The sequence below is a fragment of the Jatropha curcas genome, chromosome 4, assembly GCF_041381405.1.
Source record: "Jatropha curcas cultivar XTBG-Jc1 chromosome 4, XTBG_Jcur_1.0, whole genome shotgun sequence".
NCBI lineage: Eukaryota > Viridiplantae > Streptophyta > Magnoliopsida > Malpighiales > Euphorbiaceae > Jatropha > Jatropha curcas.
This window is the reverse complement of record NC_143154.1, coordinates 10,711,954-10,738,841: the sequence shown is the minus strand read 5'-3', so window position 1 is coordinate 10,738,841 and position 26,888 is coordinate 10,711,954. Positions and strand designations below refer to the sequence as shown.

Below are 26,888 nucleotides of genomic sequence, written 5' to 3'. Positions count from 1 at the left end.
CCTACCGCCGCTCGATGGGATTGCTACCATGGCTAGCGACACCGACGCTCCTTCGGCCAGGAGAAGCTCGCTAGCGAACGGAAGCTCACTGCCAGCCTTTGGCGCGACTGAATATCGACTGTCTCGCCGGAAAAATGAGCCTGAGTTCTCTTATATATATATATATATATAACGAAAGGCAGAACTGCCGATCGAGGGCCACGCCGTCACTGGGGCTCACGCAAGGAGCCGGCGCACATTGGGATAAGATCGACGCACCACCCGCCGCCTGCGGCTCGCGGAGGCTGACAGTCTGGCTATGAAAATGGCGATGTTATCCTGTTGATGAAATTTTAACGTTTTTCAATTTCAATTTAATTTTTTTATATTTATTTTATTAAATCAAAATTTAGTTATAAAAATAATTCTTGGAATTTTGAAAGAATATCATATTTAATTTTGTCAAACTACCAAATAATATTAATTCGAAACTAATCTTAATAATTAATATATTATTTTACACCTTAAACGTTTAAACGACGGCTCTGATACTATTATTGGATTTTATGATACAATAAAGCGCAGCAGAACAAAATAATTATAATAAATTATTATACCAACATGAATATGAATCTGTTTCAACAATTAAAGAAATCAATTTATTTAGAAGGATTCACTATAAGAAAAGTGCAAAATTGCGACCGACTGTAAAGATCACACTATTGTAACCGACGATCGAACTATTGCGATCGATGTGCGACGCCTTGCAACTATTTTGCAAATTGGAAAAAATCAAGTACAGTGTGACCACATTGGGACGGTTCGCTACCAAATTAGCGACCAAATAAGATTGACCGTTATTTCTGCAGCCATTTATTCCCTGCAAGATGTTGTAATATGACTGCGATCGAGTTACAACACAAATGCAAAAAAAAAAAAAAAAAAAAAAATGTTTGCGACTGAAGTAATCGGTCACAATCTCACGACGATTAAAACGGTGCCATTTCACTCAAAATCTCCAATTGATTTTTTTCAGATTGCGACTGATTTGTCGGCACAATCTTTATAGGGTTTATAACAATTCCCTTCTTGGTCGTGCGATAGTTGCCCCCTTTTCCCTCCTCTTTTCTACTATCCTTCTCACTGTGTAATTTCTCTCTCTTGCCGAAGCAGAGATTGTTGCTATCACCGAAGGTTACTATTGTCACCGGAAACTGCCAAGCTTGCTGCTGCGTTGTTCCCCTCATTTCAGGTACTTTTCTACAACCTGTTAATCGATTTGCTTTTAATAATTTGTATTTTTTTTTCATTAATTCCGTTTGCTGTTAGAGATTAGAATAGGCTTTTGATTTGTAATTGTTTCATTTTGTGATAGTTGGTTGAAAGTTAATATTTTATATTATGGTTTAGATTTGAAAGTTAAAGTTTCGTAAATTGGAAACCTTTGCTGCCTGATTGCATTTTCTAAGTTTAGAAATGATTTTAATTGGAACATAGGTTATTTTGATTATTGTTTAATCCACTTTCTACCTTATAATTGAATACAACTATTATAGCCATAGATATATGAATGAAGAACCATTATATGTTAATATAACCTTTCAATCTAGATAGAAAGGAAAACCTACTTCTTTTAGAATTTTCTTAGATAGTTAATAAAGACTTAATTGAGTTTCTTTATTTTTTCTTTTTCATTCACAGATTCTTAATTAGAATTCTTTAAAAAGATTTAATAACAATTAATATTAAAACATTTATTTTGATAATTGTTAGGAATTATAATACATGTTTGATTTGATGTCGAATAACGAATTTAGTACTAATATTTGTTACAAAAATAAAGAGAGAAAGTATGATGATCTTTAAGATAGTTAGTGCTCTTATTAGTTATATATCTTTATTTTTAATTATGACTTAACTTTAAAGAAGTATGACTCAACTCTCTATCATATGGGTAATTTAGTATACAATTGTAATGCAACAAATGTATTTTTATATTATACTTAGTAAAACATTATATAATTACATTGATTTATAATGTAATTAAATGCATTAATTTTTGGATTATATATATTGAGTGAATGTGATTGTGATATAAATATGATTGTTAAAATATTGATGCTCAATTTCTGGTGGATGAGAATTCTTTGAATTGGAGGCCTAGTAGTGGCCATGAATTGATTTGGAGAATGGTGTTGGATATATGAAGTGTTTTTGCAATCGTTTTAAGTTTAGACTTCACATTTTTATGGTGAGGTGCTGCCGAAATTTAGTCACAAGCTAATAATTTATGCATAATGTACTTAGAAATACATTACAAACATTAGGATTATATTTAGGGATTGTACTAGTAACCTTAGTTGAAAATTTCTATCAGTAGTAAAAGCATGAAAACAATAATCTTTTACACGTGCAACTACCTAGAATTTCTATTGTATCTCTTTGTTGTTTTCTTCGGATGCATAGTGGATTTAATCAAACCACATTATGCATTTGGAGAACTATAAGGAGATGCTGTTGAAATTCTGGCAGATGCGTAAAGTTGTTGTTTCATTTTAACTACTGAAAGCAAGATGTTTCCGAATGTGATAGGTTTGTATCAAATGTAAAAGGAACATAACAATGCTATTTGAAAGATGATTAGAAAGTAGAGTTGATTAGATTGTGAAATATAACTATAACGCAAGTAATAATTGCTGGAATCCTAGTAACCTTTATCCTTAATCAACAGAGTGTTCATAAGCTAAAAAAAAAAAAAAAAAAGCAAAGTGATCAGGAATGGATGTATTGGAAGTACGAGGTGAATGGGATAACGAGAAATGAATTCTTGGTAGGATTAGAATCATTTATAAAGTTTGTAGTTGCTAATCCAAGTTGTATGGATGGCAGCAAATTGAGGTGTCCGTGTAAGCATAAGAAGTGCCAAAACATAGCATTCATTGATGTTGATTAGTGAAGCTTCATTTATGCAAGAATGATTTTATAGACAATTATTACGAATGGATATTTCATGGTAAACCTCGGATTTCAAGTAATTCCGGTCACCCATATAATGTATCATGTGGTAGTCAGCTTCTCAAAATTAAGGAAGGTCCAACTAGGCGACATAATTAGATGGTAATTGATGTAGCTGGGCCAAAATTCCATTAGAAAAATATGGAGGAATCACCCAACCTCATAGCGCAAAAGTTGTTTGACATGCTAAATGCAGCTAATGCTGAAGTATGGAAAGGATGCAAAACACATTCAATTCTATCTGTAGTGACACGATTGTTATATATGAAGTTAGCGAACCACTTCTCAGAAAGGTGTTTCAATGATTTTGCTCAACTAATGAAAGAATTGTTGCCTAAAGATAATTATATAATGGATAATTTTTACTAGACACCAGACAAAGGAATTAGTTCAAGGTTTAGGACAACCAGCGAAAAAGATTGACTATTGCGGAATAATTGTATGATATACTGGGGCATTAGCTCTGACTTAAGAGTATGTAAGTTTTGAAACCTTCCTAGATACCAAAGGCGGGGTCAAGGGATTGGAAGAGTGCAAAGGGAGAAGGCCTTCAAGAAGATGTATTACTTCCTTTTATACACATCTAATGCGATAGCTAAACACATGAGATGGCATGCTGAGCATGAATCTGAGGATGGTGCAATGACTCATCTATTTAACTCTGAAGCATGGAAACACTTTGATAACCAACATTCTATGTTTGCTTTTGATATTAGAAATGTAAGATTGGGGTTGTGTATTGTTGGGTTCCAATCGTTTGGCCAATCTGGACAACAAAATTTGTCATGGCCTATTATTGTAACATCCTAATCTACCTTCCTCAATGTGTATTAAAGAGAAGTATATGTTTGTATGTGTAATTGTACTTGGCCCAACTAATTTGAAGTACAAGATCGATGTGCTTCTACAGCCTTTGTTTACCGAATTGAATAGTTTATGGGAGTCAGGGATTGAAACATTTGATATTTCGGTAAATCAAAATTTTTTATTGTAAGTTGTTTTAATTTGGTTAATTAGTGAGTTTCCAACATTAGCAATGTTATTTGGGTGGAGTACTGTGGGCAAGCTTGCTTGTCCTTATTGCTTGGAGCATACTAGTGCATTTATATTAAAAAATAGAGGAAACATAGTTTGATTGTCATCGCAGATTCTTACCATTTGACCATCCTTGGAGGCGTAATTGACAGTGGTTCAGAAAGAACACCATTGTTAATGTTCCCCCTCCACCTATGAAATCGGGAGCACAAAGATCTAGGGCTTATGAAAGTGACATGTTAGGTGCAAAAGAGATAAATGGTGAGATTGCTTGTCTTTATTGCTTGGAGCATACTAGTGCATTTATATTAAAAAATAGAGGAAACATAGTTTGATTGTCATCACAGATTCTTACCATTTGACCATCCTTGGAGGCGTAATCAACAGTGGTTCAGAAAGAACACCATTGTTAATGTTCCCCCTCCACCTGTGAAATCGGGAGCACAAAGATCTAGGGCTTATGAAAGTGACATGTTAGGTGCAAAAGAGATAAATGGTGAGGCTGGGCAGAATAGTGGATGTAAAAAACATAGTATCTTAAAGGATTTTTCATATTGGGGTACACTTCTTATCTGTCACAGCCTTTCATGTCATGCACATAGAAAAGAATGTGTTCGAAAATGTCTTCAACACTGTGATGAACATTGAGTGGAAATCGAAGGACAATGCCAAAGCTCGAGCGAATATGAAGGAAATCTGTCATTAGCCAGAACTTGAACAAAATGCAATTACAAGGAAGTATCCAAGGGCTTATTATGCTTTAGAAAAGTCGCAAAAGGAAGTATTATATGAGTGGATTCAAACATTGAGATTTTTGGATGGATATGTATCAAATATGGGTTGATGTTCTGACATGAATAAATACAAATTGTTTGGCATGAAAAGCCATGATTACCATGTTTTCATTCAAAGATTGATACCTGTAGCATTTCAGGAACTTTTGCCAATAAGATCTTGGGAAGCAATGACAGAGTTGAGTCTATTTTTTGATGAATTGACCACAACTGTTATTCAATTGGATGATATGGCCCGATTAGGCGAGAAATCCCAATAATCATATGCAAATGGGAGCGTATTTTTCCACTTCAATTTTTTGATTCTATGGAGCATCTACCGGTTCATTTGCCATATGAATGTCGTGTTGCAGAACCAGTACAATATAGATGGATGTATCCATTTGAGAGGTGAATCATTTCTATCATACTTTAACCATTGTCTATAATCTTAGCTATATCAAGATATTGTCTATAATGTTAACTTATATATTTTGATATCGTCAACATAAAATTATAGGCACTTGCACAAAATAAAAAAGAAAGTGCGCAACAAGGCTAAGGTTGAGGGATTAATTTGCAATGCATATTTGGTGGAGGAAGCTTCCACCCTCTGTTCACATTACTTTGAACCACATTTAGACCAAGCACCAAAGAGTGTCACGCAATGATGATGGTGGAGATCAAATTGAACTCGAGTTAGAAGGAAATCTAACAATTTTCACTTATCCTAGGCGCAAAATTGGAAAATCCAAAAAAAAAAAAGATATTGACTAATGTAGAAATAAGAGCGGCTCAAACATATATATTGTTAAACTATGAAGAGGTAACTTCATTTGTACAGTAAGTGACTAAATATAGAGATGCTAAACTTATAACTCGGTTAAATCATAATTAGGCTAACATGGATTGATGTTTGTATAACAAGAAATTTATTGAGCATTTATTAGAACAAAATCCTGATTTGACTAATAGTGCAGTTGATGCCAGACTAGAGGTAGACTTTGTAGATTGATTCAAATGCTATATAAGTAACTTTAATGTCACCCAATGAAACAAACATATATCTTACTCTTAACCGGTGCGATTATTATTTCATACAGGCTCAAAAATCTAAAAGTAATATTGATAACAAATTCATTGTTAATCTATCAAGGGAACCTTTATAGCTAGCAAATGCTTATTCTGGTTACTTTGTAAATGAATAGAAGTTTCACATTAAGCGTTATGGGACAAGCAGAAAGACAATGAACAGTAGGGTTTGCATAAAGGGATCAAACTATAGTGATGAGTCAAACGATTTTTATGGAAAGTTGGTTGATGTTATGGAGTTAGAATATTCATCCCTACCGATAAAGCAAACGATCTTATTCAATTGTGAATGGTTTCATCCCACATCAAATATTGGTATGAAGGTTCGTCTAAAGTATAACCTCGTAAACATTAATCATAGAAGAAAATATACAACAGATGAACCTTTTGTGTTGGCAATGCATGCTATACAGGTGTAATATGTTCCATATCCATCTCTAAAATGAGATAGATTGGATTGGATGGCGGTATGCAAAATCAAGGCTAGGGCAATTGTATTAGAAGTTGAAACTAAGCAATATGCCTTAGTCTCAAACTTTGAGTCATTTCAAGAAGTTGAGGTTGATGTACAACTGATGCAATTGGTTGAAAATTCAATCAACAGACTGGATAATGAACACAAAAATTATGTTAAAATAGGTTCATCAGATGAAGAGGAGGAAGAACAACTTATATTTGTGGGCACTTTAGAAGAAAAAGAAGAAGAAGAAGTCGAAGATTACAATGACGATGACGAAGATGAAGAAACTTAAATGCATTGTATTATAAATAATAAATAGATACACATAATATACATTTTATAAAATCTAATCAATGTTAATGATATTCTGAAAAAGCATGATGTTCTGGCATTCATATCATTATGTCGTTTAATAGCTTAATTTTATCTATGTATATTTACATAGGTTGGGTATTTTGTATAACAGATGATTAGAGGCAGGGGGTCGATTCAGACGCGCCCGAGGCCGAACCTCATGGAGGTCATGACCGAGGACGTTACACACATGGCCAAGGGAGGGCTATCCCTCCCCTACCTCCTCCTCCTTCTCTTTCTGGTACACCTAGGCATTCGCCATTAGTTCGACCACCTGTGCCACAGCCACCTCCACCTCCACCTCTAATTCCTTCTTCTTCTGAACCATTTGTTGGACCATCAGAGAGTTCACTAGCTTCATAGATCCCTTTTGCACAAGGTAATCATAATTGTTAACACCATTTTTGTAATTTCAATTTTATTGCATAGTAATTGGATTGAATTTTTCTTCCTTTTGCTTTTGCAACTTCATCTAAGCCACATAACCAACTCAGATTGGTAGCAGGATAATAAGTACTTGTTTACTTCTCTCTTTTAATTTTATTTTATACTTATTGTGATAAATCTTTATATTTACTTATGACTTCGTTATGCTTCACAGCATATATCCGTCCTCTCAAGCATCAGGCAAATTACAAGGGTATTCAAGTTACATTTACATATAAATGGATACACATGGGATATTGTACCTAAAGATATGAAGGACTTTATTAGGACAAGTTTCAAGTATGCTCCTAATATTCATTAACTTTAATCAAATATCGCAATAAATGCAACCACTAACTGATAAGGAGATAAATATTGTCTTCTATTTTTGCAAAAGCATTTTGTATGGGAGGAGGATATTACAGCGATGCTTAAAGTGGCTGGGGAGAAACTGTGCGCTTTGTGATACTCTGACTTCACGTATAGGATGCAAAAGAGTGGAATGAAGCAGCAGTGTGTATCTCATGAGATATGGGAGAGCTGGCAGAATGCTTGGGAGGATCCTGCGTTTAAGAGAAATTATGAGATGTTCGCACCTAATAGACGAAGTGAGACGAGCAGTGATGGAGCAGGTCCTTCGAGACACACTAGTGGCTCCATCTCTACTATAGAGACATCTCAACTACTGGTGAGACAGATAAAATGATAAAATTGATATTTAGTGCAATAATGATGTAAATATTAATATTATGTGTTGAATTGCAATGCATGCTGAAAAAATGGGTCATATAATATGATGGGGAGACTTTTGTCGACAAGCATGCGGTGGGCGTCAATGTAAGTAAATTTTTCATTACCAACCTTCTCTAATTTCTACATTCAAATTCACATCATTTTGCAACAGAATCGAATAATTAAATTATTATTTTTTTAGGAGAATTACACTGTGGTTCACGAGCATGTTCTCTCTTCCTATGCTGAAGCTGGAGTTGAGCCGACCATTGATGATGCCGGGCTATATTTGGAGGCTGCAAGAGGCAAGAAGAAGAGGAAGGTGTACAGTATCAGCTCACATGCAGCACAATTCTATACCAGCTCAGCGGATCCCTATCATGGTGCTTCCGGACGATCACAATCAGAGCTTAGTGCCAAGGAGATTAGTCTGCTACGGGCTCATCTTGATGAGCAACAGGAGAGGCAGCTCACAAAGCTTAGAGCGCATGTGATGCAGATGTCTCGCCCACAGAGTGATGTTGCTTCCTCACATCCTCCGACTGTTTCAGATCCACCAGTGGCTCCTCCTAGTCCTCATCCGACACTTTTAATTTCTCCTACTATTCCTCCTTCAGATACTGCACCTAGTGACGAAGCTGGGATTTTTCCTTAGGGGGCGAAATTCATTATTTCATACAATGAATAAAAAATAAATCGAATTAAAAATAAACGTCTTTAAATTATCATATGAGCATCATGCATGATTAACATTAATATTTCATAAAATAAAAACTTGTTAAAACAATATCATAAAGATTAAATTATTATTAATTTTAATTATATATGGAATTTGTTTGATAATTTTATTTAGATTATTATTGAAAGAACTATTTCTTTAATTTTTTGTTAAAAAATTTGAATGGTCGTAATTATAGTTGAGCAAATAAAATTATGAAAATACATTGTAGACTCTTATTTACAATAAAAAAACCAGCTTCGAATAAAAAAAATTTGATCAGTTTAATTTCAAATTATTTTTTAAAAATGTTCAAATAGAATCATGAGTTATGATGTTAAATTCATTTATTCAAACATAGTAAATATCACATGTTTATTCAATAAATTTAGAATTTTAAAATTGTTTCAAGTTGGTAAGTTTTAATCGAATAACAAATAATAAACAATAGAATTATAAATTTATAATAATAGTATATATTTTAATATTTATGTGCATCTTGTGTATTTATGGAATAAAATCAAACCTAAAACTAAAATTAAATAAAAACCTATAATGAAAATTAATGATAAAAATAATTCAAAGACAACAAAAGGTTACTTTACTATATTTTTTTTTCTTTAATATAAAGTGTTTATTCTATTTCATATTATATATATTTATTGAAAATAGTAATTTATTTATACATATACATAAACTAGGTTTAGAGTTATTAGAAAATAGAGTCCACTATGGAAATCCTAATATGTTTTTACCCAACAAAAATACAAAAAAAATGAAAATGAATGAAATACATTGCACTACGATCGAACTTTGGTCAATTGGCCTGAGTATTGAATCCTTTCTGCTGATCTACGACAAATCATCTACAAGAAGCAGTGTATTTAAAAATTTTGTAGAAGCAAGGGGCAATCGCCCCCCAGCCCCCTGTCTCTGTCAATGACAGGACTTGCTACTGCAGATACGTTATTGACTCCTGTAGTTTACTACAACGCATTTAGTTTACCACAATACCTTCTACAGATAGTAGACCAGCTCCCCCATCCACTTCAGCGGATCAACGATGTAGATTTGATTTTGGACCATTTTAGCTACATTATTTTGCTTTAAGTTTTATATTTTGTACAGATACTGCATTATAGTGCTTTTTTAGATTTCTCTATGTTGCATCTTGATGATGACGATGATGTTGTGTTTTTAGCAGGTGAACAAATTGTGTTTTGAGAAATTTTAAATATTTGTTCCCACCACGCCAATTTTGCAACTGATTTTCTACCTTTTTGCGACGGATAATGACTTTATATAAACAAAATTGCGATAGAATAGTGACTTGTTTGTGACCGATGTTAAAAATTTTGCCTTGATTATTGTGACTACTTAATGACCAATCTTTCAAAATAGCGATTGACTAGATTTACCCACAGAATCGCAACCAACACTTTCGGAGCCAAAATAGATCCAATTGCGACCAAAAAAATATGATAGATGGATCGATCAATCTGACACAGTTGAAATAGTGAGGAGGGTTTATGCAACCGATTTGTCTCGGTTGCAAAGCGGTCGCAGATTAGAAATATCGACCAATTTCCTTTAATTTGCGACTGATTCATCGGCCACAATTTAGCATGTTTTTTGCAGTGCCACTTAGTTTGATCTTTCGAAACTTCGTTCTATGCGACAATCTTGCGCGCTATATTTATATGTTAGTGGCTATCAAACTTTAGACTGTTTCTTATACTTATATATATGAGATCCTTAGGTCATAATTATTATATTTATTTATTTAAACAATTTAAATAAATAAATCATAATTAAATATTAAGTTACTTTTAGCAATAAATTAATTAAGCCAATATTTCATAATTCAAGTAAAATTGTGATTAAAAATATAAGTCACAATTTTGTCCTAAATGTGCCAAGGTTCATTTGTTATCAAGTCATATTTGATTTGACTTCTCATTTTTACTTTCTCATATCTATTCTTATGTGTGTGATCCATTAGGTTCCAAACGACAAATATAATTAACTAATTAATTAATATTTAAAGGTCAAGAACATTGTCTAGCAATATGTCATAACTATCTAAATATTTGGAAAGTTAATAGTGTTTTGACTTAACTTTTCAGTGCATGATTTATCATATAATTAATATATTTCATCAATAATGTTCTGGTTTAGTAATTAGGCATGAAGTGTATCTACTTTACTAAATTGTTTTAGTTCTTTTAATTTTCGCTATTGATTATTTGAATGCAATTTCAAATCTAATTTGCTAATTTCATTTTATTTTGCACAAGAATTTCTTAATCAATACTAATGGATAACAATTAGAACATATTTTCCCAGTTTACTTAGGGTGATGAGTCCTATCTTAATTACACAAGTATTTCTATATAGTTCATGCTATCTCCAATTCTCCATTGCTTATTGTCCATAAATGAATAATGTGAATGAAGAATCAAAACATAATTATCCATATAGAAGAAAACTTAGTAATTTCAAGTAAAAAGTTCACTTACACAACCATTACTCGAATATTTCATAGACACAGGTAATTCTCCATATAGAATTCTCATATAGGTCAATTCACTAGACTTGTTTAAATAACAAACACATACAAATTAGTTCTAGATACTATTATATATCTCAACTTATGAGAACAACTGTTTCCTTTCATAAAGGAAAGAATATAATATGTATTAGTCTAAATAATTATAATTATAATTATCGTCTAATAATGAGGAGAATATTGATCAGAAATATTTGGAGACATTGCTTTAATGGAAAATAAAACTCATAATTATAAGTTATAATTTACTTTGCAAAGCAACATAATCTCATAGAATTTATTTTTTAACCGAGATTCAGTTAGTAGAATATAAAAGATAAATAAATGTGGTTTATTAATAATGAAATATTTACTACATGAAATATTATTTTCAAAATACAATCAATCAATTGGCTATATGACATATAAATAACAAGAAAATAATAAAATAAAAAAATAAAGAGGAAAAATAAAAGGAAAGAAAAATTTTGAAAAAGAAAAATTCCTTACTTGTGTTCGCATATAAAAAGAGAGTAAAACTATAGAAAAATTACTATTTTTTCTCTATGCTATAGCAAAATCAATCACTTTGTGTCACGCCCCGACTCTAATCACCAGAAAAATTGTCCGCTTTGGTGTAGTCTACGGACGCCCTACACCTCAGTGTAGTCCCCGCACGGTTTTATCCTGCAGGTGGAATGAGAAACGTCCCAGGAGGTCACCCATCCTGAGATTTCTATTAAGCGAGCACGCTTAACCCTAGAGTTCTTCCAACTCTCCAGCCATTACACCAAAAGGCGCCTCTAATGATTAGTTTCCCCATTTTCGATATATGATTCGATTCATTCCTGTGTTCCACATTCCACTACCCTAGCTAGCTTGCCATCCTAGAAGCTAGCTAGGAGCTTCGCTCTACTCGCCCTCTTAGGATCGCTTTGCCGGGTCGGGATGTCACACTTTATCCTTACAATTTTAAAAATAAATTATATTATTCATAATATTTAGTTCCGTTATAAGTTCTTTTCCTCATTTTGTACCTGACGAAAATGCCTCTACTCTACTAGCTTTTCCTTTTTCTCTCTCTCTCTAACTATTATTTATGACATTAACCTGAATCAAAAATATATCACCAAGGCTGGGGTTTTTGACAAAAATTCGAAGTGACTGTTGAGAGTCCTTGAGATGCAAGATAGAAGGTTTGCTAATGGATATGAAGTGACTTTTTACTAATGTTTTTGGTAAAATATTTTATGATTAGAATAATATTGTTTTCAATTATTACTATCTTCATATTAGTTGGAACAAAATTTTAATTGGTGTTTTTTTATATTGTTTTGTAACTCGAATTTAATTATTTAATTATTTTAATTTTATATTTGAACTAATTGTGTTATTCTTTATATATAGTATTTGCTATTTATTCTTATATATCGCTAAAATTTGTATTATACTATATAATTAAAAATAAAATATTTAATCATAAAATTTTCACATTTAAGACTAATTAAAATGAATTAATTATTAAAAATCTATTATTATTTATAGCTAATACATTAAAATAATTATCCATAAACGTATTCTTTGTAGCTAAATCATGTAGCTACAATTATTGTCTCCAAACTAAAAGTTCTAACTCTTTAGAAGATTTGTAGCAAAAAATTTCAATATTTTGAAGTTAAAACGATTAACAACTAGCTAGACCTAACCATTATTTAAGACAAAAACCAAAATTTATTGCTACAAATATATTATTTGTAGCAATTAATTTTAATTTTTAGCTATAGTTTCAACAATCGTGACTAAATGTAAAAATACTTGCTACAAGTTCTAAATTTTGTAGCTAACTAGTTGCTTTAAATTTTTATTTTCATAGTAAAAGAATTTAATGTTTTAGTCACAATGTAATAAATTGCATGGCAAAAGGTATTGATTTTCAGCTACAAAGAACTTAAATCCTGTAGCTAAGATTTAGCTATTTCATTTCTTGCTACGACATGCTACGAATTAAACTTATAGTGGCTAAGGCAAAAGCATTTAGCCACGTAAATTTACACTTTAGCCACAATATGCTTCGTAGCTATAGATGCATTGTATTGTAGTGAAGTTGGTTTTTTGAAATAATTTTGGACAATATAAGTTTCAGCCTATTAACCAACACCTGATAGCCACAATTTTATATAACACATTACACAAGGAAATAGGTATGAAATCCTTCATATTTATAGGATTTGGGTTTTTTGGAATTAAAGCCACCAAAGATTCATTTAAAGATGAAGGGAAAACACTTAAATTCAACCATTCAACACAACTATGAAAAATATTATCTCCGATGACATTCCATAATATTTGAAAAAAATAAAGGATTTAATCCATCAGGACCAAGGGATTTATCTGGATGTATTTGAAAAATAGCAGTTCAAAATTCTTCCTTAGTAAAAGAGGCTAATAAATCCCTATTATCATCATCAAAAACTTTTCTACGAACTAACTGTTCTAAGCAACCAGGATCACAGGTAGAACCAAAAAAGATTTCCTTAAAATAAGATAATATAACTGTAACAACCCAAGCCTAGTAAGATATTGCCCACTCAAGCTTGCATAGTTTTGTTCTTAAGCTAGAACTAACTTCATAGCTCGAAAGGGCCTCTTGCTAGTCTGATGCTTGCCCATTCTTATGTACTTCACTTATACCACTTCACTTACACCTTGTGCTTAGCCGATGTGAGATTCCCCTAGGGTGTCACAACAATATTTTCAATATCATTTTTATTACGCACACACATATTATTTGCATCTTTCAAGGCACAAATATGATTATTAATTTTCTATGTTTACTAGAAGGATGAAAGAACTTGGAATTTGTATCACCATACATGTACCAGAAATGTTTAGCAAATTGTTTGTATCTAATTTCCTCCTATTCCATAATCAAGTTCCATTCTTGCCTGAACTATTTGTAATTAGAAGTAGAGTGATCGACACTATCAGTATCCAACAAACGAGAGAGATGTTGCTTGCGTAGGTGGAAATCACGATTTATATCCCTACCATATTATTTTAACTGCAAAATAATCTTATCTTTTTTCTCCAATAGAGGTCGCTGTTGTATCCCATTCCAAAGGTTAGAAAAAATATCTAAAAATTCACAATCAATAAATCATGATTTATCAAACAGAAACATTTCAACTTTTCAATTGCGAATTTTGGGACTGCAATCAATAAGAATGAGCTTATGGTCATTATTCAGACTGACTAGAGTTTTTGCAATTCCATCTGGAAATAATTGGTGTAACATAGAATTAACAAATCCTCTACCCAAACACTCTTTAATTGAGATTTCACCATGATGTTTTTGAGTCCAAGCGAAAATGCAACCAACAATTGACAAATCCTCTAAACTGCAATATGAAAGAGCCTCTCTAAAACCAGTAATCAAATATCTAGGATGATTGTGACATCCCGACCCGGCAAAGCGATCCTAGGATAGTAGGCTAGCTAGGGTAGTGGAATGCGGGACACAGGAATGAATTGAATCATATATCGAAAAGGGAAAACTAATCATTAGAGGTGCCTTTTGGTGGAATGGCTGGAGACTTGGAAGAACTCCAGGGTTAAGCGTGCTCGCTTAACGGAAATCCTAGAATGGGTGACCTCCTGGGAAGTTTCCCATTTCACCTGCGGGACAAAACAGTGCGGGCGGGTGTATGTGTTGGCCGGGTTAGGCCAAGGCACAACCCCGTGGCCAAAACGAACAATTCCGCTGGTGATTAGAGTCGGGGCGTGACAGTTGGTATCAGAGCCGGACCTCCTCCAGTTGGTCTCACAGCGGACAACTGGTGACAGTTGGTATCATATATCGAGAAGGGGGAAACTCATCATTAGAGGTGCCTTTTGGTGGAATGGCTGGAGAGTTGGAAGAACTCCAGGGTTAAGCGTGCTCGCTTAACGGAAATCCTAGGATGGGTGACCTCCTGGGAAGTTTCCCATTTCACCTGCGGGACAAAACCGTGCAGGCGGGTGTATGTGTTGGCCGGGTTAGGTTGGGGCACAACCCCGTGGCCAAAGCGGACAATTCATCTCGTGATTAGAGTCGGGGCGTGACAACGATCCACACCACCTTGTTTCTCTTATGAAGAAAAAACATCATTAAAATCTCCAGAAAATGCTTATGGCTTATTATTTAGATGATACAATGCTCTTACTAAGTTCTAAGATGCTCTTCTTCTATTGCATTGTGGAAACTCATAAAAGCTTGTTAATCACAAAGTGCACCCTTGCAATAGAGCATGGCAGTATATAAAATTTTGCGAAAGCCGGATAACAGATAAAGGGAAGGAATTATTCCAAAAAATAGAGAGACCTCCACACCGCTGACCAATCTTACCAACAGACCAAGCAAATAATGAACCTCATCAACTCTTGATTCACAAACTAAAGTCTCTATAATTCAGAGCTAAAGCCTTGAGAGGCTGAACTGTTCGAGGGTTGCAAAGCCCTCGACGGTTCCAACTCGGGATTTTCATGGCTCTTGGTTGTCCTACAAACCAGGACTAGCTGCTTTTGTTTGAGAAGAGTCTGCAATAAAATTCCCTTTATTTAGAAACCATCTCTGCAATAGATTTCACTCTTTGAGGCCTTTTCTTCATATTCTCAAATAGTAATAAGTCTTGTTTTTCTTGTTGGCCTAATCCAACATGATCCAAAGCCACATGAGTAATTCGAATTCTATGCTTGTCAATAGACGAGGCTTGATCAGAACTAGTTAATGGAAGTCTAACCTTGTAATTTATAAAACAAAACCAAATGTAGAACTAGAAATAACAGTACTACCACTAGACACAATTGAAGAACCAAAACCCACAGAAATATAATCTCTTATCCATTCACTTGTTAATGAGAAAGCATTTTTATTCGTCGCTCTAATATGATCATTCCATTCCAAAACTATCTCATCCTTCTTCTTTAATACTCGCAACTTCATGAAAGGAATCAATATGTCCTAACTCCCCACATAGAAAACGAAATAAAGATAAGCGTTCGTACCAAAATTGGGTGAAAAATACTTCTCTTTTGACGTGATCAGCATTTTACGTCTCTTAAGAGGTTGACGGACATCTAAACGAACTCTAATTCTCATGCAAGAGAAAGAATTCATAGAGATTCCACTAGTATCATAATGCAAAAATCGACCAATAAAATTACCAGTAGACTCCACAAGAATTTCTAACATATAACCGTTGGACATATGATGTATCTGGACCAAAAAATCTACATGGTTCAAGGAAGCTTGTAAAGGAGCATCATTTGGAAGGAGTTTTTGCCATATAAGTAAATATCGATTGAAAGTCCATGGAGAACCCTTAAGAACACTTTCAGTATCAATATCATTATAGAAACAGAGCAGAAACCGTTTATCTTCTAATTCTGTGAATGTTACATTGCCTATTGGAGGCCAAATATGAACAAAAGTTTTTCTAATAATCGAAAAATTAACTTTGCTATTTGTTAGAAAGCATCAAACAAAATAGTGTTCACAGGATAACTGAGATGCATATACATCAGGTTGAACCAACAAACCCTCTTCCTCTTCTTCAGTGATAGACAAAAATGTCATAGAACCATCCAACTAGAATAAAGTAATGACATATATTATTAGAAAATCCAAAAAAAAAAAAAAAAAAAAAAAACACGAACATGCTATAGAGCATACAGATTGCTGGAGAAGAGCAATTGCTGCAAAGTGCTTTAACCGCTAGCAGTTATTGATTATATTTATTCTTGTTGGGGTGAATAAAAGCTAAAACTTTTTTTCTTCTTAGTTTTCTTCTTGTTGTCACTTAATATGTTATTAATTCTCTAACGTTGTAATTAATCAATAATATTTAATAGAATTTAACTCAATGAATAACAAGTATAAATCTAATTTATTTTCAAATAATTTATTTTAGAATTAATATAAAAAACAACCAATATCATTAAAATCTATTTATCATGTCACTTAAACATGTTATTAATTCTCTGATGTTATAATTTATTAATTATATTTAATGCAATTCATTTAGTAAATAAACAACCATAGCTTCAATTTATTCTCAAACAAATATATTGTGAAGCCATTACTTTGAAATTTAACATGGCAAAAATGCCATTTGTCAATCAATTGAGAATGCTCGGAAAATTTACATGCTTTAATTGATACTAGTGGTAGTACCTGCACGATGCGACAGAGTATCATTAAAAGATGAAATAATATTTTATAACATCATTCAAAAATAATAAGATTGTATAATAAAATTATCGTGAAATGCATTATAAATTTCTGAACCCGTTTAAATACACAATTAAAAATTAGGTACCTGAACCAGTTTAGAAATTCACCTTTAATAATTAAACCTGTCCCGAACCCATCCTGAACCTGATTACAATTACCTATTTAAATACCTAAACCCGTTTACATTAAATATTTTTATTTTTTAAAAATAAAAATAAGTAAAAATTATAAATTATTATTTTGATTTAATAAAAAATATAATATAAATATTAAATATAATTATAGCATTAATTATAACTAAAAAGGAGGTTATATATATATATATATATATATATATATATATATATATATATATATATATATATATATATATATATAATTCATATGGTACTTAGCGTTGTAGCACAAAGTTTCCCTTGTTTATCAAGTGCAATGATAAACACCAGGAGGTTATGTGTTTCCAGCTGATATACCAAAGAATTTTAATTTCAACAGTAATTGTTTAAAGATGAACAGTATTTGTTTTAATCTGAACAGTAAATGAACAGTTTATGTTTATGAACGATCAAGAACAATATTTCTGATGTGGAAGATCACACAGAGGTGCAACCACAGAGCATACTTATACAAAATAATATTTATCAATTAACTCAACCAATTTTAATTAATGATATTTTAATTAAGGTTGAGGGTTCCTGCAACCTTAGCCTGGGATCCCCAGAACTAAGTCAGACTGTGGAGGGAGAAGAGAAGGAAGCCTTTAACAGGGCTTAGTAGTAGCAATTTATAAATTTAAATAAATAACTTTATTCAAATATGAAAATCAAATTTAAACTTACAATTTAAAAATTTACAATCCAGACTTCGAACGTTGAATGCTTACAAAGAACTTTTGGGGGAGAGGATGAGAGAGTGTTTAGTATATTGTTATACAAGCTTATGCCTTCACAAGAGGATAGGCTCCCTTTAAATAACATAGAAAAGAATCTTTACTATTCTACTTTTACTATTTATGAACAGTGCTTGGTCTGCCACCGAATCTTGAGCAGTGTTGACCTTTACTGTGGATGAATAGTTGTTGGTCTGCCATCGAATCTTTACTGTGGATGATGCGTTGGCTTTTCCTGTAGAAACAGTGATTTAACTTTTACTATTGAATGATGGTGAAATAAGGTTTCACCTGCCTTTTACTCAGATGAGGACGATGTGTCCTTCTTTTTCTTTTCTTTTTTCTTTGCTTTGCTTTTTTGTTTTAATTTTTCTTTTGCCTTTTCAGCTTTACTTTTGACTATAATGGATTCAACAATTTCATCATTACTATCTTCGTTGGAGGATAGTGGGAATGATGTTGATGAGGAAGAGGAAGCCATGTCAGCCCACTTCTGTTTGCTTGATTTAGATATTTTACTGGAACAGTCTGCCTGCTTTTTACTTGATGAGGGTTTTACTGGAGAATCAGAATCTGTTGAGAGATGCTGAAGCATTTCTTGGCAGATTCTTCTATACTCATCTGGAGTTTTAGCAGCAGCTAACCTTGCTTGGCATTGTGCTTTTTGGATTCCGAAAGTCGGTTGATCTTTTAGTGCAAGAGTGGTTGCATAGGTTAATGGAGAAACCTGTTTTAATTTATCACGTATCCAGAGATCAATTTTAAGTTCCGTGGTAGAGTTCTTGAAAGATCCCCACCATTTAATCTTGTGTCTTTTTACCAACATAGGAATCTGGTATGTTCCTACGGCATACTGAGTGTCCAAATACCATTGATATACCCAGGGCGTGAAGAAGGCCATACAATAGTACATAAGGGAAGGAATATGGGCTTCTGCAGGATTGGGTTTATAATGGGCTTTAAAATACTGATATAATGCCTGGATTGGAGGAGGGATAATTTCATTGGAAATTCCCCTAGTTTCCCACCATTTTTTAAACCAGTTAGGCACTTTACAATCAGTACGAAAGGATGTGTCAAAATAGATTAACCATGAATGCGTAGCAGTGGGATTTTGAATAGCAAAAATTTTTTCCCATGCATCACGATAATCAAAATAATTGTATACAGTACTGTGGACATGTTTATATAAAACTTTAAATTGTACAGGGGTAGAAAGAGAGGGTTTAGGCCAGTCCTTGGGATGAAGAATCCGTTGGATTTTAAGTGAAGAATATAAAATAACAGATTTATTTTTTGAATCATAATTATGTTTAATTTTTACAGATCCAGTATCCAAGAGAATATTATGATAATATTCTTGGGGTTTTGAAAGATCAGTTGGAGCAAAGTACCAATCCTCAGGGTAGTACTGTTTTAAAACAGACCAAGGATTAGTGTTATTATATCCATCTTCTATTTCAATTTCATAATGAAAAATAGTTTTAAGAAACCATTTATGTATACCTTGCGTATACTGGATTTTTGGCAAATCCACAGCCATCAACGGATTTGATAAGTCTTTACTGCCTACCGTTTGAGACAGACTAGCCGTACCATGAACGGGTACGATCGCTTTAGGTGTAGAAGACATACCTGGCGCCTCTGTGGAAGAGGACGCTATACTTTGTAACGCCTTAAACACTTCTGGAGATTGACTTAGCTGTTCAATCCATTTTTTAAGATCTGGAGAAAGTTTAGTGTTTAGGGTTTTAGTTAAATCTTCTGAATGCTCAGAGAGAGCTTTAGTGGGTGATTCAGGTTCTTCTTTAGGGGCTTTGCCCTTATCCTTTTTCCTGCCCATTGTTCTGTAAGAATTCGCGAGTCAGAAAGTCTGGAATATTGTTTTTATCACCGTGAATAAATTCAATATCAAATTCAAATATACTAAGTAAAGCTTGCCATCTTGCAAAAATTTGTTTAGAAGCCAGATTTTTTACATCTTTTTGTAAAACATCTTTTGCAGATTTACAATCAATACGAAGTAAAAATTTTTGATTTAATAAATCAGATTGGAATTTATTGATGCAAATTACTATACTTAAAATCTCCTTTTTAATAGTAGAATAATTTATTTGAGTTTGGTTCCAATGACCAGACGTATACTGAATAATTCGTTCTTTACCATTAATTACTTGTTTTAAAATACCACCATATCCAACATCTGAAGCATCAGTTTCAACTATCTTGAATGCTGTTGGATGAGGGATATAAAGATATGGAATTTCTTTGACTAAGGCCTTTATTTTTTTTACTAGTTGGGTATGCTGGGCTGTCCATGGGCCAGTATTTTTCTTAAGCCTATCATGTAATGGTTTTATCATGCAATTCAGGTTTGGATAAAAATCTATAACATAGTTTAAACATCCAAGAAAACGTTGAAGTTGGGTTTTATTAGTTAACTCATCAGGGAACTTGGACCCAAATACCATAGCTCGTTCTATGGGCTGGATAATACCCTGTTCTATGTAATGACCCAAAAACCTAACTTTAGTTTTAAATAAGTCCATTTTAGTTTTACTCAATGCTAATCCATTCATTTCAATTACCATGCAAAATGTTTTTAAGTGTTTAAAATGTTCTTCTAATGTTCTACTAAAAACTAGAACATCATCAATATATACTATACAAAATTCACTATGGGGATTAAATATATCATTCATGATCCTCTGAAACTCAGAAGGAGCATTTTTTAATCCAAAAGGCATTACATTCCATTCATATTGACCGAAGGGAACTGTAAATGCTGTTTTATATCTATCATTAGGATGAATCTGGATCTGCCAATAACCAGATTTCATATCAAATTTACTAAAAATATTTGCCTGATATAATTGTTTTAATAAATCCTTCTTATTGGGTAATGGATACCGTATCCATTTTAAGGCTGTATTCAGTGGTTTATAATTAATTACTAATCGAGGGACTCCTCTTTCTATCTCAGCATTTTTATTAACATAAAAAGCTGCACAAGACCACGGACTTCTAGATTTACTAATTAATTTTTTATTTTCTAAATCCTGAATTTCTTTTTTACAATGGTTTATGAGTTCAGGGCTCATTTGAATAGGTCGAGCTTTAGTTGTAATGGACTTTTCATCAAAATCCTTTTCATAGGGTAAATCTACTATATGTTGTTTACGATTCCAAAATGCATTTGGGTGATCTGCACATAATTTATTTTCCATAAATGCCTTTAATTTACCAATTCTAGTTTGAATATTTTTATCTTCTAGTTGCTTTTTAATCCTTTGAAGATATGTATAATTTCTCAAATGATTTAAGTCTTCTTCTTTAGATTTTATTAAAGAATTAATTTCCAAAGTTTTAATAGAATGAGCTCTTAATAAATTTAAATTTTTTCTCCTAGGTTTTTCAGTAAATTCTAACCTAGCTCTACTTCCTTTTACCTTGAATTTAATGCAATCTTCTTTTACCGAATATGGTGTAATTAGGTTAATGAATGGTGTTCCTAAGATTACCATATAATTTATCTGTGGTGAAAGTAAGAATATTGTTTTAATTTCTAATCCATTATTTATAATATCTGCTTCAATTTTACCAAGAATTTCTAATTTAGATTTATTAGCTGTAGTCAGTTTTTCATGTGTTTCTGACCAAAATCGATGTGGAATTAAATCAGATTTTATACAATTTAAATCTGCTCCTGTATCAAATAAAGCTATACCATTTATTATAAAATCATGTGAAATTTGTAAATTTAATTTTACTAAATATTTTCTAGATGTTATTTCTTGTAAAAGAAAGAGAAAGTGTGGATTGATGTCTTCATCTTCATTTAGCTCATGTATTCCATCTGTTATTTTATCATCTGGTTCATCCGAAGAGGAACTAGATATCAATTGAGTTTCTAAATGTTTTATTTTGGCATCATGTACTTGTGCTTGATGTTTTAATTCTTTGACTTCATGTTTTAAAATTCTAAGTTCTTTATATAGATCTTCTAATGATATTTTTGTTTCTAATTTTTTATTCTTATTTAATATAGTAGTTAAATCATAAGTATTAGTCTGAATTTTAGGTGTGATTATTTTTACTTCTTTATCTTCTTCAAAACTTGTAATTAATTTTTTAAGAAGTTGACTTTTAAGTTCAGTATCTGTCAAGCTATGTATTACTTCTAAAAGTGTATTCTGATCTTTTGTTAACATATTTACAGATTTTTCTGAAGAACTGGTTGTTGAACCTAGTTCATCAATTTGATTTTCACTTTCTTGTACCTCAGAATCTGATGTATCAGAAGTAAGATACAATTCATGAATTTTATTTATCACATCATCTTCTAAGTTTAATTCATGCAATTTTTTATTGAACTTGCAAAATTTAGATGTGTGTCCTTTCTTACCACATTTAAAACAAGTTAAGTCTTTATATGAAATCTTATTAGTCTTTTTGTATGGTTTTTTACTCTTAGATTTTTTATGGTGTTTACGTTTATCTTGATGATAAAATTCTTCTTTACTAGGTTTAGACCTATAGTGTTTTTTATAGCTTGTGGGTTTAGAGCATTGACCACTACATTGTTGAGTAGGGGTTATATTATAGTCAAATTGTTTACAAAAACTTCCTAATTCTTGTTTAGTCTTTTTTAACTCATATTTTAAAGTCTTTTGAAGTTTTAAATCTTGACAAATTTGTAATCCTTCTTTTTGAATTATACTTATTAATTATCCATTCTGGTCTCTTATCTCGAATTGTTATTGGGTTAAGACTTTTATTTGAATTATGGTTAATTAATGAAAACCAATCTAAAAATTTAATTTTAGTCTGAGTTTGAAGTTGATAGTCAAAATATTCTTCTTTTAAGATATCAAAATTATGAGTTTTTACTATGCTATTAAACTTCATTAAATTCTTTGTTTTGGTTATTTCTCTTACCAAATCTTTATTAATTTCATTTTTAGTTAAAACATTTAGTTCTCTATTTAATTCACTAACATTTTCAGTGATGGCTGAAGCTGTTGGTGACTCTGGTGAAGTGTTTACTAAATTAGATTGCTGATTTAAATAATTGTCAACAGGGTTATACACTGCCTGTGGGACTGAATTGCTATAATCAACTCCTTTAAGTATTTATTATCACTCAAACACTTAAATAGAAATGAATTAATATTGCAAGATTTTAGTAAAGCTATAGATGATTGGGAAATACCTAAAGTAGATAAAGAACAAATTTATAAAATTAGTAAATTTCCTTTATGGAACACAGATTATGTTATTAAAACTGAAGAACGTGATTTTCAATTAAGCAAACCTTTTGAAAGGATCACTCTTCTTTCATCTAAAACATTACAGCAATATAAAAGTAAAAAGTATAAATATATTCATATAGGATTAATACAAGTAGGTATAAAACCTTTAACTAGAGAAGGATTAAACACTAGTATATTGGCAGTAGTAAGAGATGCTAGATTTTTAAATTTTCAAGATTCTTTATTAGGATCTGTTGAAACAAGCTTAAGTGAAGGACCAATCTCATTTGAGGTTTATCCAGATATGACTGTTTCTTTAAATGATCTTAATATTCTAGAAAGTATAATTTTAGAAGTTAAAACTCATAATTATAAAATGAAGCAAGGATCTATTCCAATTGCTTTAATCTATAAAATCCATTATAAAGCTATGAATTCAGCTTTTAGTACTAAATACAAATTACAACCAAAAATTGGAGAAACTAAGTTTCTTCAAACTGATTTGGCTAAAACCAACACCGTTATACCTAAAACCATCCAATGGAAGGATATCACCTTACCGGAGGAATGGATTTTGGAAGGGATTGTCCCTCCCCCAGAACCAGAACCTGTTAAACCAAATGTCAATTTACAAAAAATTGAACAATTTGAAGATGGTAAAGTAACTTTAAAATTTAATAGAAGTCAAAGTTCTAGGTATACAGGATCAACATCTTCTGAGATTATAGATGATGATAAGCCGAAAATACCTTCAGTAATTTATGCAAGATATAAAGAAAATGAACCTAAACCTATTATTCAAACCTTAGTAAAACCTAGGTATTCTACATCAGATATACCTACATCTAGTCAATCGTTTAAAATGAAAGGAGTTGATTATAGCAATTCAGTCCCACAGGCAGTGTATAACCCTGTTGACAATTATTTAAATCAGCAATCTAATTTAGTAAACACTTCACCAGAGTCACCAACAGCTTCAGCCATCACTGAAAATGTTAGTGAATTAAATAGAGAACTAAATGTTTTAACTAAAAATGAAATTAATAAAGATTTGGTAAGAGAAATAACCAAAACAAAGAATTTAATGAAGTTTAATAGCATAGTAAAAACTCATAATTTTGATATCTTAAAAGAAGAATATTTTGACTATCAACTTCAAACTCAGACTAAAATTAAATTTTTAGATTGGTTTTCATTAATTAACCATAATTCAAATAAAAGTCTTAACCCAATAACAATTCGAGATAAGAGACCAGAATGGATAGTAAATGATAGGATAATCCAGAGTGATTTTCCTCCTAAAGCCATTAGTAAATTTAAATATCAAGATAATGATATTACTTGTGCAGCTAGAGAAAATGATTCAGATAAAAAATTAATTGAGCAAAATAATTTTAGTAATGCTAGTTTAATTTGTTTGAATACACAATTAAAAAAGATAGAACAATTACTTCAGGATAAACCCATAATATTTGAACAATCTAAAGGTAAAGAATTAGTAAAGTCACATATGTTTAAACCATATCAGGTATCTAAGTCTAGTCAAAAGGAATTAAATTCACAATTTATAGGAACTTTAAAACACCAGCTTAGTCAACTTGAGGTAAGTTCGGGATCTACTCCCCAAATAGTTCAGGATTCTACTAATGCTTCTAGAAATATAAATCTTTTAGAAGAAACTTCTAGCTCTGAAGATAGTAAACCTGACTCGAATAGTGCTCAACAATTTGTAAATAATATAACCCATAGAGAAATAGTCTCTAGGGCCCCAGACTTAGGATTAATTGATAAACCTCCATACATATCCCAAGTTCATTATAATGCTAATACATTATATGAATGGAATATTGATGGATTATCTGAATATAAAATCTTAAGTATTTTGCAACAAATGACCATGGCTGCAAATGCTTATAAAACCCAGTCACCTATATCTGATAAAGCCGTTGCTGAAATCCTCATTGCAGGATTTACAGGACAATTAAAGGGATGGTGGGATTACCATCTCACTGAAAAAGATCAATTAGATATTTTAAATGCAGTTCAAGTAAATGACCAGGATCAACCTTTATTTGATGAAAATGGTGAACCTATTCAAGATGCAGTTGCAACCTTAATATTAACCATTTCATTACATTTTATAGGCGATCCATCACATATAAAAGATAAAAATGCTGAACTTTTAAGTAATTTAAAATGTAAACACTTAGGTCAATTTCAATTATATAAAACCACTTTTCTTACACGATTAATGTTAAGAGAAGATTCTAATCAAGCTTTTTGGAAAGAAAAATTCTTAGCTGGTTTACCCTATTTTTTAGGAGAAAGGGTTAGGAATTATATTAAACAACAACATGGTAACCCAATTCCATACAATAAATTAACTTATGGCCAATTAATAAGTATAATTCAAAAAGAAGGATTACAAATTTGTCAAGATTTAAAACTTCAAAAGACTTTAAAATATGAGTTAAAAAAGACTAAACAAGAATTAGGAAGTTTTTGTAAACAATTTGACTATAATATAACCCCTACTCAACAATGTAGTGGTCAATGCTCTAAACCCACAAGCTATAAAAAACACTATAAAAAACACTATAGGTCTAAACCTAGTAAAGAAGAATTTTATCATCAAGATAAACGTAAACACCATAAAAAATCTAAGAGTAAAAAACCATACAAAAAGACTAATAAGATTTCATATAAAGACTTAACTTGTTTTAAATGTGGTAAGAAAGGACACACATCTAAATTTTGCAAGTTCAATAAAAAATTGCATGAATTAAACTTAGAAGATGATGTGATAAATAAAATTCATGAATTGTATCTTACTTCTGATACATCAGATTCTGAGGTACAAGAAAGTGAAAATCAAATTGATGAACTAGGTTCAACAACCAGTTCTTCAGAAAAATCTGTAAATATGTTAACAAAAGATCAGAATACACTTTTAGAAGTAATACATAGCTTGACAGATACTGAACTTAAAAGTCAACTTCTTAAAAAATTAATTACAAGTTTTGAAGAAGATAAAGAAGTAAAAATAATCACACCTAAAATTCAGACTAATACTTATGATTTAACTACTATATTAAATAAGAATAAAAAATTAGAAACAAAAATATCATTAGAAGATCTATATAAAGAACTTAGAATTTTAAAACATGAAGTCAAAGAATTAAAACATCAAGCACAAGTACATGATGCCAAAATAAAACATTTAGAAACTCAATTGATATCTAGTTCCTCTTCGGATGAACCAGATGATAAAATAACAGATGGAATACATGAGCTAAATGAAGATGAAGACATCAATCCACACTTTCTCTTTCTTTTACAAGAAA

The 26,888-nt window shown here is 31.8% G+C and overlaps 1 long non-coding RNA gene and 2 pseudogenes across 2 annotated transcripts; all 3 read left to right on the top strand.

Moving 5' to 3' along the window:
* The first annotated feature begins 935 nt into the window (after nt 1-935).
* LOC119369560 (uncharacterized) lies at nt 936-8,578 on the top strand. Of its 2 annotated transcripts, XR_005177095.2 has the most exons (5): nt 937-1,231; nt 6,821-7,087; nt 7,310-7,434; nt 7,532-7,971; nt 8,069-8,578. It is a non-coding gene; the product is annotated as an uncharacterized LOC119369560 (long non-coding RNA). The 2 variants fall into 2 exon arrangements; XR_005177094.2 differs by having other exon boundaries at nt 936-1,231; nt 7,310-7,971.
* Nucleotides 3,384-5,649, top strand: LOC149496847 (uncharacterized; annotated as a pseudogene).
* LOC149496846 (uncharacterized) lies at nt 5,843-6,646 on the top strand (annotated as a pseudogene).
* Nucleotides 8,579-26,888: the final 18,310 nt, after the last annotated feature.